Here is a 17,349-nt window from a genome sequence, read left to right on the forward strand (position 1 = left end):
TGTCCTTCCACGCAATTTCACCGATGAGTGCTTTACCAGACTGTTCTAGATTTGGGCAATTTCATCCCCGGCTTTGGCACCCAGGACGCTGCACCCCTCCTTTGTAAATGGTTTGCTCTGAGCGGGCAATGGCGCTCACAGTCGCCAAGGGATTGTCCACGTGGGAGATGGGTAATGACAGGTGGTTGCTGTCTCCCTTCTGCCCTATGGGGTTACTGAGCGATACTGTTGGGGAGGGATCGAGCCAGTCACCTCTGTGTTTAACTGCACCAGACCCAGGCTGTGTTCAAAGAAACCTAGGAACAAGAGGGGGGCCATTTTGATCCTCGCATCTGTTCTGCCATTCAGTGAGACCTTGTCTGAACTGCACCCCAGCTCCATAGAGATTTCAGCACAGAAACAGACCATTCAGCCCGTCTGGTCCATGCCAGTGTTTCAGCTCCACATGAGCCTCCTCCCACCCACGCTTCATCTCACCCCAGCACATCTCCTTCCATTCCGTTCTCTTTCAAGTGCTTTCCCAACTTCCCCTTAAAGGCATCGATGCTATTCTTCTTAAAGTGGTAGCGAGTTCCACGTTCCCACCACTCTCTGGGTAAAGAAGTCTCTCCTGATTGGATTCAATAGTGATGTGTCTTATATTTATGGCCCCATCTCCCCTATCAAACCCCTTCGTAAGCCTAAAGACGTCTATCAGGTCACCCCTCAGCTTTCTTCATTCAACAGAAAAGTGTCCCAGCCTGTTCATTCTTTCCTGATGGCTAACAGTGCACACTGACCTGCATCTCAGGAATATGAACCCATTCTCACTGGCTACAGACATTGAAAGATACCTTCATTATCAGGCTGATTGATGTACGTAGATATCGAGTCAATCTTTAAACCAGCTTTAGAAGGCTACAAGCGTTGCATTTTTGGTAATCGGAAACTCTTTTTTGTCAGCTCTATCTACCCACGATTCTAGCTCCTGGTCTCTCTATCTCACCAGTTCTCTGTCTCTATACGTCCCCTGCCTTTCTCTATGCCCTGCATCTTTCTCTCCTTTTCTATTCCCCACTATCATTCTCCCTCTCTCTTTCTATTTTTCTCTCCCTGTATCTTTCATTTATCCCTTCTTTCTCTCTGTATCTCTTATACAGCCATTCCCCTACCTCTTTTCCTTTCTATCTCATTTCTTCCTCTTTCTGTGCGCTGCCTGCTTAATTCCCCATCACTCACCATGTTTGTCTCTCTCTCTCCCCTCCCCCTCTCTCTCTATCACCTCGCTTACCGTTTTCCAAGTTGCTGACTCCTCAGTATTTTTCATTGTCTGCCTTTCTGTCTCTCTGTAACCCTCTCTCTCTCTCTCTCGCTGCCTGTCTTTCTCTCCATATTCTATCCTGTCTGTCTATTTGTCTCTCTCCATCCCTTCCCCTCTCTTTCCCTCTGTCTTTCTCTCTCTCCATCGCTTCCCTTCTCTTTCCCTCTGTCTTTCTCTCTCTCCATCCCTTCCCCTCTCTTTCCCTCTGTCTTTCTCTCTCTCCATATCTTGCCCCCTCTGTTTGTTTATCTCTCTCTCTCGCTCCCTTGCCCCCTCTTCCCCTCACCCTCTCTCTCTCTTTGTCTCTCTCCCCAGCTCTCCCTAGCTCTTTCTCTCACACACACAATCTGGTCTCGAATCACATCCCTTCCCCTTTTTTCCCAGTACTTGCTCACTCCCCGTTCCAATTCTCCATATATAAAAAAAACAACCCTAAATGCAAAATTTCAGCAGTAACACTGGAAAATATCAATGAGACAGAGCAGAGTCGGCCAAACGTTCACTGAAATCTTACATACTGTATGGGGGTAAAGATTTGGCTTGTTAAAGTGATTGTCTGCTTGAGTGAACCGGAGCGATAATGAGCTGTGACTTTAAAATTCGGTTACAGTGTCATTTCCTCCGGAAAATATTAACTCAAAACAAGACTGGAGCTGGAAAATAACATTGTGCAGCTGCACGGAAAGATATCAAACGGAGGCCGTGGGATGTGAACTTTCAAATGGTGCAGCTCAGCTTTCTGCATGCAGGCGCGCTGCACGGTTTGTAAAGTAGGTCATTGCGCCCGAGTTTCACCCTGTGGTTTAACGGAAAGTGCCACCTGTTATTGTTGCTGTGCTCTCCGCTCAGAGGCTGGCAGATTGAGCCCATGTTTGTCTCATTTCCTACTGGGTGAGACGCTGTCTCTGGGCCCCGTGCACCTGCCCCCTCCATGCAGAGGAAATGTGGCTGCTGGGTCAGTGCAGCAAAGTCTGTGATGCCTATTGCAGCTGAATTTCCTTCTTCAGCATTTTTATATCATTCATTTAGTTGTGCTTTCAGTCTTCAGTTCCTTATTTTAATTATCTTTCTTCCTTCCCATCACTCTTTTATCCTTTCTTTAATTCTTCTCTTCCATCAATTTTTTTATTTCATCCAATCAAACTTTCTGTTATTGTATCGACCAATTTTCTATCTTTTGTCATTCCTTTCAATCTACTCCTCTCCTTCATTGTTTATCTTTCTTTCTCTCTATCTCTCTTCCTCTCTGTCTTTCTTTCTTGTTCTGATTTCTTCTCTCCATTTTCTTTCCCTTCTCTTTTTCTTTCTCTACTTTCTCATTCCTTCCCGCCCCCTTTTTCCTAAACTCTTCTCCTTCCTTGGATTTCTCTTGCAGTTCTTCTCTCTTTTCTCGTCACGTTCTTTCAATCTCTTTTTTCCCCCTTTTTCACCCAAACAAACTTTCTTTTTTCCTGCCCCCTGTCCTTCCTCCATCCTGTCTTTCTCACTTGAGCTCAGGATGATGGAATTGGATGAAATGTTGATCTCTGCTGCCACCTGCTGTCTGTGATCTTATATGCAGGTCCTGTCAATGAGAGTCCAATGTCAATCTGGTGGACAGAAAAATAGATAGATAGATGGATAGACGGATAGAGAGTTAGATGGATAGATAGACAAGGATTGACTGATAGGTAGAAAGGGATTGATAGATAGATATAAATATAGAAAGCTATTGATAGATATAAAGAGAGTTGTATGGAGACATCAATTGATAAAGTGGTAGATAGATAGATACTAATAGAGAGATAGGGCGTTAGATAGAAAGATCGATCTCTAGAGACATATATAGGCATATCATATCAGATCATGTAGACCTATATAGACATATAGGAGATATAGATGGACAGAAAAGTCAATAGATAGAGATATCAATAGATAGAGAGGGAGATACAGGGAGAGAAATCGAGATGAAGAGATAGATGGATATAACGAAATAGATGGATAGAGGTATCAATAGATAGACAGAGTGTTGGGTAAATAGTTAGTTAAAGAAAGTTATGAATAAATGGATAGATGAACTGTTGGAATAAATGGATAGGTCGATAGTTGGATATAAAGAAAGAAAGTGATGGATGGAGAGAGCAATAGATAGATAGAGTGATATGTGGGTAGATAATGATAGAGAACTAAATAGAAAGATCGAGCAATGCAGGTATAGATATATATATAGGCATATAAGATAGATAGAGATACAGTTGGATAAAGGGATCAATAGATAGAGAAATAGATAGACAGATTGATAGAGAGATGGCTAGACAGATAGATAAATAACTGGATGGAGAGAGTGAAAGAAATGAATTGGGAGTTCTACAGGTGGTTTAGAGAATAGATAGACAGAGGGATCAACAGATAGATTTGTAGATAAATATTGATGGATAAAGATTCTATATAGAGAGTGAAATAGGTAGACAGACAGATAATTAGATAGCCATAGACAGACAGATAGGTAGGGAGACAGATAGATAGATAGACAGACAGATAGACAGGCAGACAGATAGATAGATAGATAGATAGATAGATAGATAGATAGATAGATAGATAGATAGATTCAGAGAAACAGAGAGAAAGAGAGATGGTGCAATAGACATTCTGATAATGAACAGAGGTGTGATGAAAAACAATACCGTGATGTGGGGGTAAATGCTACTCTGGCACATGCATTTATTGTTTAACTGCCTGTCTTAAAGATGAAGTGTTGTTCTTCTAAAGGAATCACTACCACACCATTCGTGCAAAATTTTATTGACCTTACAAACACTAATCTACACACAGGAAACAGATTTCCACGCCCCTTTGTGTGAAGAAATGCTTCCTGACATCACTCCTGAATAGCCTGGCTCGATGTTTGGGTTTAAACCAAAATGTTCTGCCCCCGTGCCCCGCCCCCAACAACAGGATATAGTTTATCTCTATCTATTCTATCAACACATTCAGTCATTTTAAACACCTCAGTCAGATCACCGTTTAATCTTCTATACCTGAGGGAATAAAGAGTCAGCAATGTAAACATGTTGGGTGTTGCATTTCCTTCACACTTGATTGACTGATCAAATATATTTTCAGATTCTCCAACCACAGGGAATCTATCATAGAATCAGAGACTGGTTACAGTACAGAAGAAGGCCATTTGGCCCATCGAGTCAATTCCAGCTCTCTGCAAGATCAACCCAGCTAGTGCAACTCCTCCTATCTCCCCTGTTAATTCAATTCGTCGCCCTAACTACCTGCAAATTCCTCTGTACTGCTTTCTTTCCATGTTTTTTTGTGGAAAGACTTTTTCAGAACAACACAGCAGCAGAATCGAATTATACAGAGAGACACAGAGACAGGAAACACGCAGTCAGGATGTGCGGTTATCAGAGTGCAGCTGCAAACGTTTAAACAGCTTAAGAAAGAAAAACAGGCTGGTGAGTGGGTTTAACAGTGCGTGAATCACACGTAGAAACCCGCCCACATTTGTATTTTCCACTCCTAGGGCTGAGGCTCAAAAGAAGGTTGAAGTGTAAGGTCGCAAAGTGTTACGCTACTGGGCTAGTAATCTAAAGGCCTGGGCTAATAACTTGGTGACGTGAATTCGAATCCCAGCAAGGTGGATAATGTAAGTTCACTTAGTTAGATAAACATTCACTCCCTCCACCACCGACACACAGTGGCAGCAGTGTGTACCATCTACAAGATGCACTGTAGCAATGCACAAAGTCTCCTTAGACAGCACCTTCCAAACTCGCGACCTCTACCAACTAGAATGACAAGGGCAGCAGATGCATCGGGACACCACCACCTGCAAGCTCCCCTCCAAGTCACACACCATCCTGACTTGGAACTATATCGCCGTTCCTTCACTGTCGCTGGGTCAAAATCCTGGAACTCCCTTCCGAACAGCACTGTGGATGTAACTACCACACATGGACTGCAGTGGTTCAAGAAGGCAGCTCACCACCACCTTCTCAAGGGCAATTAGAGATGGGCAATAAATGCTGGCCTGGCCAGCGACGCCCACATCCTATGAACGAATTTAAAAAATGATAAAAAGCTGGTCTCAGTCATGGTGAGCATGAAACTACTGGATTGCCTGAAAAACCCATCTCTCACTGAGAGTAGGAAATCTGTCATCTTTAACCGGCCTGGCCTAAAAGGTGACTCCATTCCTGCAACAATGTGGCTGACTCTGAAATGACTGGGCAAGCCAGTCGGTCAAACAAAAAGCTGTGCTGGGCACCCACCCAGCATCCCTTGTTAACATTCCCTATTGACCCTCCATCCAAAACTCCTCCAAAATGCTGATGTGCCCGCCGTGTTATTTCCTCCCATCCTCAGGAGCCCCTTTCGACTCTGTTCCTGCTGTGTGTTTCTCATGTTGTTTTCTGCTCAGTATCTGTTTTGTATTTTCTCCTGCGAGCTGGCGAACTGCAATGCCTGGTGAAATGTTGTGTAAAGGTGCGAAAAGCAGAGTTAAAACCACAGCGTATCATTTCCACAGATCTTTTTATTAGCCTGCTTGATGTCACAAGAGAGAGAAGGGTGCATCATGAAGAAGCTCAACTTAAAGAAATAAAGCTCAGTGTGCAAACGGGTCAAAGATGGACAGGAGACATCTCAACTAGTTAAAGTAGCTTAACCAGCTCAGCTAACCAGCTGACAAGTGGTTAAATGAATTGAATAGAAATTGAGACATAAATTTTAATTATGTTATAATCCAAATCCTCTAAAAGACCTAATGGGTTTTGCCAGTTGCCAAACTGTTACTAACCAATAGAAAATGACAACATATCAATGACAGGGATATGACCCAATAGCCTCCTCCTCCTTTCCTATATTTTTTCAGGATATGTTGTGACGCGTGCCCTGTTGCAGAGTTTTTGGCCCCGGCTTAGTTAATCAAAACTTTTCGTCAAATTTCCCGAAATCTGGAAGGGGAAAAAAAGGAAGGAAAAAGATTGAGTCAGTCATGGAATATTTCTTACACAATGCCCTGGGAAGGATTTCGAGTCAGTGGAAACACATTTCATGGCATTTAAAAAGATCCAGAGGAAAGGGTGAGTTTTTCTTAAACTCAGAGCGTTGCTGTCATCTGGAAAGCAATGCCTGAAAAAGTGGACAATTGGATTAAGACTTGAAAGAGTAAATTTTGCAAGGTGATGAGGAAAGGGTGGGGGAGTAGGGCTCTCTCTCTGTCTCCCTTAAACGCTCCCCTCTCTCTCTCTCTCTTTCTCTCTCTGTCTCTCGCTTTCTTTCTTTTTGTCTATGTGTTCCTTTCTCTGTCTGTGTCTCTGTGTCACTCTGCCTCTCCGTTGTACTCTCCTCTCTCTCCCTCTCTCTTCCTGTCTCTCCCACTATCACCGTCTCTCCCGCATGTTCTCTCTGTCTATTTCTCTCTCTTAGGTTCTCTCTCTGTCTGTTCCTGTCTCCCTCTCTCTGTGTCTCTGTGTCTGTCTGTCTTTCCCTTAAATGCTTCTCTCTCTCTCTCTTTCTCTTCCTCTCTCTGTCTGCCTCAATCTTCCTTTCTCACCCTGTCTCTCTTTCATTGCGCAAAACTGTTTCTTCTTAATGTATGTAATACAGACACACTCTCTCTCTGTTCATCCCTCGTATCTCAATTTCACTTTATTTCTGTCGAATTGCCTTTCTCTCTCATTTTATCTCCCCAGACTCTCTCTCTCTCTCTCTCTCTGTATCTGTCACTCTATGTTTATCCATCTCTCTCTCTTTTTATCTCTCACTCTCTCTCACACACACAACTTATCCTTAGCTATCCCTTTCTCTCACTGTCTCCAACTGTCTCAGCATTTCCCTCACTGGTTTTGTCACTCTAGCTCTTTGTCTTACTTTCTGTATATCTCTCTCTGTCTTTTTCTTTCTCGCTCTCTGTCCCTCCACCCCTCACACTCTCTCTATTACTCTATAGGTACATCTCTCTCATTCTCCTTCTCTATCGCTCATTCTGTCCTCATGTGAGAGGGTAGGGGCGATTCAGGACTCCTTGGTGCAGGATCTAGATGGATTGCAGTCGAGACAGTGGTGCTAATAGTGTGGTTTCACTGTCGATTCACATGCACAGTGACATGGACTGGGTTCAGTGATTCACACTATGTCTGGGGAATGTGCCTCACTGAGGCCTAAAACCTGGAGAGGATTGAAGTTTACAGAATAGAGAAGTGGGTCCGTTTTACACTTCATCAAAGTGTCCTGGTAATTCTCATACCACAATCTGTTGCCTCTGTATCCGCTCCACTGAAAGACAGACAAGAAAGACCATAGTCACGCCCTAAAATCCAACTTAATCATTATGTACATTCCGTCAGTGTGTGTGTGTGTATGTTTGCATGAGAGAGGGGGGGGGGGGGGGGGGGGAGAGAGAGAGAGAGAGAGAGAGAGAGAGAGAGAGAGAGAGAGAGAGAGAGAGAGAGAGAGAGAGAGAGAGAGAGAGAGAGAGAGAGAGAGAGAGAGAGAGAGAGAGAGAGAGAGAGAGAGAGAGAGATCATAGCAAACAGATAAAATATTGGAAGTCCTCACCTTTCCCTTCACATACGCCGGCAAGAAATTTAAAAGAGAAAAATAACTTAAATTATTTGTGCATGAAACACAGTTTTCATATCACACCAAGGACATAAAGTGGGAGAAACTTCTTCACTCTGAGATTTGTGCATTGCATCCAGGCTTCTGTCTCTCTTTCTCTCCCTGTCTCTCTCTCCTCTCTCACCCCCACCCCCGTCTCTCTCTGTCCCTGTGTTTCTATCTGTCTGTCTCTGTCTCTCTTTCTCTCTCTCTCTCCTAGTCTCTCTCTATCTCTATCTATCTGAGTCTTTCTCTCTGACTGTCTCTCTCTCTCTTTCGGTCTCTCTTTCTCTTCCTGTCTCTCGCTGTGTCTCTGTTTTTCTCTTTCTCTCTGTCTCTCTCTCTTCTCTCTCTCTGCCTCTCTCACTATGGCACACTCTAGCTCTGTCTCTCTTTCTCGCCTTGTCTCTGTCTCTGTCTGTCTCTATTTCTGGCTGTCCCTTTCTCGATTTCTTTCTTTCTACCTCTCTCTCTCAGTCTCTGTGTGTCTCTCTCTGTCTCTCATTCTCTTCTTATCTCCATCTCTGTCTTACCCCTTTTATCTCTGTCTCTCTGTCTCTGTCCCTCTTTCTCTGCCTGTCTCTATCTCTGTTTCTTTCTGTCTCTCTTTCTCACTGTCTCTGTCTTTCCCTCTGTCTCAGTGCCTCTCTCTCTCTCTCTGTCGCTCTCTCTCTCTCTGCCTCTCTTTTGCTTCTCTTCTCTCTCCCTCTCTCCCTCTCTCTCTGTGTATGTCTCTCTGTCTTTGTCTCTGTCTGTCTGTCTCTCTCTGTCTATCTCTCTTTTTCTCTCTGTTTCTGTCTCCCTGTCTCTCTTTCTGTCTGTCTCTCTCAATCTCTGTCTCTCTCTCTCTGTCGCTGTCTTTCCCTCTGTCTCTCTGCCACTCTGTGTCTCTGTCTTTCTCTCTGTTTGTGTCTAACTCTCTCTGTGTCTCTGTCTCTCGTTCTATATCTCTCTCTCTTCCTTTCTCTCCTTTTCTCACTGTCTCCGTTTCTCTGCCTCTCAGTGTGTCTCTCTGTCTCTGACTCACTGTCTCTGTCTCTCTCACTCATTCACTTTCCCGCTGTCTTTCTGCCTCTCTCTCGTTCTGTCTCTGTGTGTATGTGTGTGTGTGTCTCTCTCTCCGTCTCTTTCTCTTCCCGTCTCTCTCTCTCTCTCTCTATCTCTATCTCTATCTAACAACCTATCTTTCTCTCTTTCTCTCTGTCTCTCTGTCTCTCTGTCTTTCTGTCTCTGGCTCTCCCTGTCTCTGCCTCTCAATCACTTTGTTTCCGTCTCTCTGTCACTGTCTCTCTCTGTCTCTCTATCTCGTTTCTCTCTGAATCTCTCAATCTCTTTCTTTCTCTCTGTCTTTCCCACTGTCTCTCTGCCTCTCTCTGTCTCTCTTTCTCTCGGTCTGTGGCTCTCTCACAGTCTCTGCATGTCTTTCTCTGTCTGTCTTTCTCTGTCTGTCTGTCTGTCTGTCTGTCTGTCTCTCCTTCTCCTTTTCTCTCTGTCTCAGTTTGCATGTCTCTCTGTGTGTCTCTCTCTGTCTCAGTCTCTCTCTCTGTCTCTGTTTCTCTTTGTGCATGTGTCTCTCTCTCTGTCTTTCTCTCTTTCTCTCTGTCGGTTTCTTTCTTTCTCTCTGTCTCTGTCTCTGTCTCTCTCTATCTCTCTTTATTTCTCTCCTTTTCTCTCTGTCTCTGTCTCTGTCTTTCTGCTTCTCTGTGTGTCTCTCTCTGTCTCTCTCTGTCTCTCTCTATTTCTCTCATTTTCTCTCTGTCTCTGTTTCCCTGTTTCTATGTGTGTCTCTCTGTCTCTGTCTCTGCTTCTCTCTCTCACTGTCTCTGTCTTTCGCACTGTCTTTCTGCCTCTCTCTCTTTCTCTCTCCTGCCTATCCTGTCTATCTCTCACTCAGTGTCTCTCTCTCAGTCTCTCTCTCTTTGACCATGAGTCTCTCTCTTTATGTGTCTCTCTCTATCTCTCCTGTTCTCTCTGTCTCTGTTTCTGTCTCTCTGTTTCTCTCTGTCTCTGTCTCTGCTTCTCTCTCTCACTGTCTCTGTCTTTCACACTGTCTCTCTGCCTCTCTCTCTGTCTCTTTCTTTCCTTTCCTGTCTCTCTCTCTCTCTCTGTCTCTCTCTCAGTCTCTCTCCCTTTGACCATGTGTCTCTCTCTGCATGTGTCTCTCTCTTTCTCTCCTTTTCTCTTTGTCTCTGTTTCTGTCACTCTGTTTCTGTCTCTCTCTGCCTCACTCTCTCTCATTCACTGTCTCTGTCTTTCCCGTTGTCTCTGCCTCTCTCGATCTGTCACACATTTGTCTCTATCTCTCTTCCTGTCTCTGTCTCTCTCTCTCCCCTTGTCTCTCTGTCTCTCTCTTTGTTTCTCTCTCTCTTAGTCTCTCTCTGTCTCTGTCTCTCTTTCTATGTCTTTCTTTCTGTCTCTCTCTCTCTCTATCTTTCTTTCTCTCTTTCGCTCTGTCTCTCTGTCTTTCTGTCTCTGGCTTTCCCTGTCTCTGCCTCTCTTTCTCTCTGTTTCTGTCTCTCTGTCACTGTCTATCTCTGTCTCTCTATCTCGTCTCTCTCTGTATCTCTCAATCGCTTTCTCTCTTTCTCTCTGTCTTTCCCGCTGTCTCTCTGCCTCTCTCTGTCTCTGTCTTTCTCTCTTTCTCTCGTTCTGTGTCTCTCTCACTGTCTCTTCCTGTTTTTCTCTGTCTGTCTTACTCTGTCTGTCTGTCTGTCTCTCTTTCTCCTTTTCTCTCTGTCTCTGTTTCCATGTCTATCTGTGTGTCTCTCTCTGCCTCTGTCAATCTCTCTGTCTCTATTTCTCTTCCTGTCTCTCTTTCTCTCTCTCTCTATCTCTATTTCTCTGTGTATGTGTCTCTCCCTCTGTCTCTGTCTTTCTCTCTATCTCTCTGTCCGTGTCTCTCTTTTTCTCTGTCTCCGTCTCTGTCTCTCTCTATCTCTCTTTATTTCTCTCCTTTTCTGTCTGTCTCTGTCTCTGTTTTTCTATTTCTCTGTGTGTCTCTCTGTCTCTGTCTCTGCTTCTCTCTCTCCCTGTCTCTGTCTTTCCCACTGTCTCTCTGCCTCTCTCTTTCCTTTCCTGTCTCTCTCTCTCTCTGTCTCTCTCTCAGTCTGTCTCTCTTTGACCATGTGTCTCTCTCTGTTTCTGTCTCTCTCTTTCTCTCCTTTTCTCTCCTTTTCTCTCTGTTTCTGTCTCTCTGTTTCTGTCTCTGTCTGCCTCTCTCTCTCTCTCATTAACTGTCTCTGTCTTTCCTGTTGTCTCTGCCTCTCTCGATCTGTTACACATTTGTCTCTATCTCTCTTCCTGTCTCTCTCTCTCTCCTTGTCTCTCTGTCTCTCTCTTTGTTTCTCTCTCTCTGTCTCGGTCTCTCTCTCTCTGTATCTCTTTCTCTGTCTGTCTGTTTCTCTCTCTATCTATCTATCTTTCTCTCTTTCTCTCTGTCTCTCTGTCTTTCTGTCTCTGGCTTTCCCTGTCTCTGCCTCTCTTTCTCTCTGTTTCTGTCTCTCTGTCACTGTCTCTCTCTGTCTCTCTATCACGTCTCTCTCTCTGTCTCTCTCAATCTCTTTCTCTCTCTCTCTGTCTTTCGCGCTGTCTCTCTGCCTCTCTCTGTCTCTCTTTCTCTCGGTCTGTGTCTCTCTCACTGTCTCTGCCTGTCTTTCGCTGTCTGTCTTACGCTCTCTGTCTGTCTGTCTGTCTCTCTTTCTCCTTTTCTCTCTGTCTCTGTTTCCATGTCTATCTGTGTGTCTCTCTTTGTCTCTGTCACCACTCTCTCTGTCTCTGTTTCTCTTCCTGTCTCTCTCTCAGTCTCTCTCTCTGTCTCTGTCTCTCTCTATCTCTCTATATTTCTCTCCTTTTCTCTCTGTCTCTGTCTTTCTGTTTCTCTGTGTGTCTCTCTCTGTCTCTTTCTCTCTCTCTATTTCTCTCATTTTCTCTCTGTCTCTGTTTCCCTGTCTCTCTGTGTGTCTCTCGGTCTCTGTCTCTGCTTCTCCCTCTCACTGTCTCTGTCTTTCCCACTGTCTCTCTGCCTCTCTCTCTCTGTCCCTCTCTTTCATTTCCTGTCTCTCTCTCTCTGTCTCTCTCTCAGTCTCTCTCTCTTTGACCATGTGTTTCTCTCTGCATGTCTCTCTCTCACTCTCTCTGTCTCTCTCTTTCTCTCCTTTTCTCTCTGTCTCTGTTTCTGTCTCTGTGCTTCTGTCTCTCTCTGCCTCTCTCTCTCTCATTCCCTGTTTCTGCCTTTCCCGTTGTCTCTGCTTCTCTCGATCTGTCACTCATCTGTCTCTGCCTCTCTTCCTGTCTCTGTCTCTCTCTCACTCTCCTTGTCTCTCTGTCTCTCTTTTTGTTTCTCTCTCTCTGTCTCTCTCTCTGTCTCTCTTTCTCTGTCTGTCTGTCTCTCTCTCTCTCTGTGTATGTCTGTCTCTGTGTCTCTCTCTGTCTCTATCTCTCTGTCTGTCTCTCTCTTTTTCTTTCTGTCTGCCTCTTTCTCTATTTCTTTCTCTCCCTCTCTCTTTGTATCTGTGTGTCTCTCTCTTTCTCTCTGTCTGTTTCTCTGTTTCTCTCTCTCTGTTTCTCTCTGTTTTTCTTTCCATCTCTTTCTCTGTCTCTCTCTCTCTGTCTCTTTCTCCGTGTGTTTGTCACTGTATCTCTCTCTGTCTCTATCTCTCTGTCTGTCTGTCTGTCTCTTTCTCTTTCTGTCTGTCTCTTTCTCTATTTCTCTCTCTCTCAATCTATCTGGTTCTCGGTCTCTCTCTCTGTCTCTCTCTCTTTCTCCCTCTCTGTCTGTCTCTGAGTGCTAACCATTTGGGTGAACATAAGGTTATTGACAGTTACTGAACCGAGGCGTAAAATAGAGTAATGGTAGAGATTTAGATTTATATAACAGAATGGTGGAACAAGCTTGAACGGCTGAATGGCCTCGGCCTCTTCCTGTGTTCTTCAGTCTCACCTATTATGTAGACTTCCCCAAGCTATGAATTCCCTCATCCCTGGAACCATTGCCGTGAATATTTTGTGCACCCTCTCTAACGCCTTCACATACTCCCTCAAGGCTGCATTGATAAAGGTTCAGTATAGCTTCCTTGCTTTGGGCTCGGGTGGAGCGGAGGTGATTCCAGGCATTGCAGACACTCACCTGCCTTACTGCTGATCTTGGCATCTTGAGAAATCTCTGCGCCGGCTTTACTGTAATGGGTCACTTTGCAGGAATACTGATTGCGGGTCCCATTCGGCCATGGGAACCCTCACCCTACTGGTCCACGCTGTCGCGGCCTGCATCATCCTTTACCTGCCTGTCAGTCAGCACATCCTTCGTCTCGATCTCCTCGTTGCCCCCCGCCCAGGAGAACTTAACGTAGTCCGAGAAGAAGCCACTGGCCAGGCAGACAATAGTGGCTTTCATAGGGGCCCTGATTTCTTCATCCGACAGCTCAAAAACGGTCACAGTGGGATGGTTAACCTCTTGGTCTGCCTCTGTGGGAGAGCAAAACATGAGTGTTAGGAACGGTGGGGATGGAAGCGGGGTGGGGTGGGTGGGGGGGGGGGGTGTTGTGGCGAGGGGTGGGGCGTGTGTTTACCCCAGCGTTCATTCTCCTTCACCACAACTTCGACAGTTTGTTGTAGACTCTGTAAAAGAAAGGAGGGAGGGGAAAAAACAGGGAATTACAGACCAGTTAGCCTTACATCAGTAGTGGGGAAAATGCTGGAGACTATTATAAAGGATGTGATAACAGAACAGAGATCGGGAGGGTTATAGGGGCTGGAAGAGGTTACAGAGATAAGGAGTGTTGCAGGGGCTGGAGGGGGTTACAGAGATAGGGAGGGTTGTCGAGGCTGGAGGATGTAACAGAAATAGGGAGGATTCAATTTAGTTATACAGCACTGAAACAGGCCCTTCGGCCCACCGAATCTGTGCCGACCATCAACCACCCATTTATACCAACCCTACACTAATTCCATATTCCTACCACATCCCCACCTGCACCTACCTATACTAGGGGCAATACATAATGGCCAATTTACTTATCAACCTGCAAGTCTTTGGCACGTGGCAGGAAACCAGAGCACCCGGAGGAAACCCAAATGGACACAGAGAGAAATTGCAAACTCCACACAGGCAGTACCCAGCATTGAACCCGGGTCGCTGGAGCTGTGAGGCTGCGGTGCTCGCCACTGAGCCACTGAGGGTTGCAGGGGCTGGTTGAGTTACAGAGCTAGGGAGAGCTGTAGGGACTGGGGGAGGTAACAGAGATTGGGAGAGTTGCAGGGGCTGGTAGAGTTTACAGATATAGGGAGGGGCTTAGGGGTTGGAGGAGGTTCCAGAGATAGGGAGGGTTGTAGGGGCTGGAGGAGGTTACAGAGATAGGGAGGGTTGTGGTGGCTGGAGGAGGTTACAGAGATAGGGAGGGTTGTAGTGACTGGAGGAAGTAATAGAGATAGGGAGTGCTGATGGGGCTGGAGGAGGTAACAGAGATAGGGAGTGTTGTAGGGGCTGGTGGAGTTTACAGATATAGGGAGGGGATTAGGGGCTGGAGGAGGTAACAGAGATAGGGAGGATTGAAGGGGCTGGAGGAGGTTACAGAGTTTGGGAGGGTTGTGGTGGCTGGAGGAGGTTACAGAGATAGGGAGGGTTGTGGTGGCTGGAGGAGGTTACAGAGATAGGGAGGGTTGTAGTGACTGGAGGAAGTAATAGAGATAGGGAGTGCTGATGGGGCTGGAGGTGGTAACAGAGATAGGGAGTGTTGTAGGGGCTGGTGGAGTTTACAGATATAGGGAGGGTATTAGGGGCTGGAGGAGGTAACAGAGATAGGGAGGATTGAAGGGGCTGGAGGAGGTTACAGAGTTTGGGAGGGTTGTGGTGGCTGGAGGAGGTTACAGAGATAGGGAGGGTTGTAGTGACTGGAGGAAGTAATAGAGATAGGGAGTGCTGATGGGGCTGGAGGAGGTAACAGAGATAGGGAGTGTTGTAGGGGCTGGTAGAGTTTACAGATGTAGGGAGGGTATTAGGGGCTGGAGGAGGTAACAGGGATAGGGAGGATTGTAGGTGCTGGAGGAGGTTACAGAGTTTGGGAGGGTTGTGGTGGCTGGAGGAGGTTACAGAGATAGGGAGGGTTGTAGTGACTGGAGGAAGTAATAGAGATAGGGAGTGCTGATGGGGCTGGAGGAGGTAACAGAGATAGGGAGTGTTGTAGGGGCTGGTAGGGTTTACAGATATAGGGAGGGGATTAGGGGCTGGAGGAAGTTCCAGAGATGGGGTGGGGTGTAGTGGCTGGAGGAGGTAATAGAGATAGGGAGTGCTTTAGGGACTGGAGGAGGGAACAGAGATAGGGAGGTTTGTAGGGGCTGGAAGACGTTACAGAGATAGGGAGGGTGCAGGGGCTGGAGGAGATAACAGAGATAGGGAGTGGTGTCGGGGCTGGAAGAGGTTACAGAGATAGGGGGCTTTAGGGGATGGAGGAGGTTACAGAGATAGGGAGGGTTGTAGGGGCTGGAAGAGATTACAGAGATAGGGGTGGGTGTAGAGGCTGGAGGATGTTACTGAGATAGGACGGGTTTTAGGGACTAGGAAGAGGTTACAGGGATAGGGAGGAGTGTGGAGGCTGGAGGTTACAGTGATAGGGAGGGCTGTAGGGGCTGGAGGTGGTAACAGAGATAGGGAGGGTTGTAGCGGCTGGAAGATGTTACAGAGATAGGAAGGGGAGTCGAGGTTGGAAGAGGTTACAGAGATAGGGAGGGTTATCAGGGTTGGAAGAGGTTTCAGAGATAGGGTGGGTTGTAGAGGCTGGAGGAGGCTATAGAGTTAGGGAGGGTTGTTGGGGCTGGTAGAGTTATCAGAGATAGGGAGAGCTGTAGGGGCTGGGGGAGGTAACAGAGATAGGGAGGGCTGTAGGGGCTGGTAGAGTTTACAGATATAGGGAGGGGTTTAGGGGCTGGGGGAGGTTACAGAGTTAGGGAGGGTTGTAGGGGCTGGAGGAAGTTACAGAGATAGGGTGGGGTGCAGGGGCTGGAGGAGGTTACAGAGATAGGGAGGGTTGTAGTGGCTGGAGGAGGTTACAGAGATAGGGAGGGCTGTCGTGGCTGGAGGAGGTAATAGAGATAGGGAGTGCTGTGGGGGCTGGAGGAGATAACAGAGATAGGGAGGGCTGCAGGGGCTGCTAGAGTTTACAGATATAGGGAGGGCTTTAGGGGCTGGAGGAGGTAACAGAGAAAGGGAAGGTTGGAGGGGCTGGAGGAGGTTACAGAGATAGGGTGGGGTGTAGTGGTTGGAGGAGGTTACAGAGATAGGGAGGGTTGTAGTGGCTGGAGGAGGTTACAGAGATAGGGAGTGCTGTAGTGGCTGGAGGAGGTAACAGAGATAGGGAGTCTTGCAGGGGCTGGTAGAGTTTACAGATATAGGGAGGGATTTAGGGGCAGGATGAGGTTACAGAGTTAGGGAGTGCTGTAGGGGCTGGAGGAGGTAACAGTAATAGGGAGGGTTGTAGGGGCTGGAAGACGTTACAGAGATAGGGATGGGTGCAGGGCCTGGAGGAGATAACAGTGATAGGGAGTGTTGTCGGAGCTGGAAGAGGTTACAGAGATAGGGAGGGTTGCAGGGGCTGGAGGAGGTTACAGAGATAGGGTGGGGTGTAGGGGTTGGAGGAGGTTAAAGAGGTAGGGAGTCTTGTAGGGGCTGGTAGAGTTTACAGATATAGGGAGGGGTTTAGGGGCAGGAAGAGGTTACAGAGTTAGGGAGTGCTGTAGGGGCTGGAGGAGGTAACAGTGATAGGGTGGGTTGTAGGGGCTGGAAGACGTTACAGAGATAGGGATGGGTGCAGGGCCTGGAGGAGATAACAGAGATAGGGAGTGTTGTCGGAGCTGGAAGAGGTTACAGAGATAGGGAGGGTTGCAGGGGCTGGAAGAGATTACAGAGGTAGGGATGGGTGTAGAGGCTGGAGGAGGTTACTGAGATAGGGAGGGTTTTAGGGACTAGGAAGAGGTTACAGGGATAGGGAGGGGTGTAGAGGCTGGAGGTGGTTACAGAGATAGGGAGGGCTGTAGGGGCTGGGGGAGGTAACAGAGATAGGGAGGGTTGTAGAGGCTGGTAGAGTTTACAGATATAGGGAGGGGTCTAGCGGCTGGAGGAGGTTACAGAGTTAGGGAGGGTTGTAGGGGCTGGAGGAGGTTACAGAGATAGGCAGGTTTGTCGGGGCTGGAGGAGGTAACAGAGATATGGAGGGTTGTAGGCGCTGGAGGAGGTTACAGAGATAGGGAGGGTTGAAGGGTCTGGAGGAGGTTACAGAGTTTGGGAGGGTTGTGGTGGCTGGAGGAGGTTACAGAGATAGGGAGGGTTGTGGTGGCTGGAGGAGGTTACAGAGATAGGGAGGGTTGTAGTGACTGGAGGAAGTAATAGAGATAGGGAGTGCTGATGGGGCTGGAGGTGGTAACAGAGATAGGGAGTGTTGTAGGGGCTGGTGGAGTTTACAGAT

The sequence above is a fragment of the Heterodontus francisci genome, unplaced genomic scaffold, assembly GCF_036365525.1.
Source record: "Heterodontus francisci isolate sHetFra1 unplaced genomic scaffold, sHetFra1.hap1 HAP1_SCAFFOLD_419, whole genome shotgun sequence".
Classification (NCBI taxonomy): Eukaryota; Metazoa; Chordata; class Chondrichthyes; order Heterodontiformes; family Heterodontidae; genus Heterodontus; species Heterodontus francisci.